A 538-nucleotide genomic window follows, 5' to 3' on the forward strand; every position below is an offset into this window, starting at 1 on the left:
AACCTGGCCTGGGAACGCCTTGGGATCCCCCAGTCGGAGCTGGTTGATGTGGTTCGGGAAAGGGAAGTTTGGGGTCCGCTACTGGAGCTGCTGCCCCCGCGACCCGATACCGGATAAGCGGATGAAGATGGATGGACGGATGGTGCAGCACATTGAAGAATAAATCTTAGAGTTTTGAGACAGTGATCCAGTTTGAGTCCACACTACATCTAGAGACAAACTGCTCAGACTAACAAACTGAAAACTAACAAAGAGTTGTGGTGATTTGTACTCAGACAAACACAGAAAACAAGGGAACGGATAGAATTGTAAAATTGATGTTATGGATTTAAATTTGATAAATTACACTGGACAACAATAAAATACATGAACTGACCTCAGAGTCTCCAGTCTAAAGTCTGGACTCTCCAGTCCAGCACACAGCTGCTTCACTCCGGAATCCTTCAGGTCTTTGTTGAAGCTCAGGTCCAGCTCTCTCAGATGGGAGGGGTTGGACTTCAGAGCTGAGACCAGAGCAGCACAGCTGATCTCTGACAAA

The 538-nt window shown here is 47.0% G+C and overlaps 1 long non-coding RNA gene across 1 annotated transcript in view; it reads right to left on the reverse strand.

Annotated features, from left to right (window-relative positions):
- Positions 1 to 538, reverse strand: part of LOC117940777 — a 3474-nt gene extending 2936 nt beyond the window's left edge. The window contains exon 1 of the long non-coding RNA XR_004655819.1: positions 377 to 538. This is a non-coding gene — a long non-coding RNA (uncharacterized LOC117940777). The remainder of the gene's footprint in view (positions 1 to 376) is intronic.

This window comes from Etheostoma cragini, unplaced genomic scaffold (genome assembly GCF_013103735.1).
Source record: "Etheostoma cragini isolate CJK2018 unplaced genomic scaffold, CSU_Ecrag_1.0 ScbMSFa_326, whole genome shotgun sequence".
Taxonomy (NCBI): Eukaryota; Metazoa; Chordata; class Actinopteri; order Perciformes; family Percidae; genus Etheostoma; species Etheostoma cragini.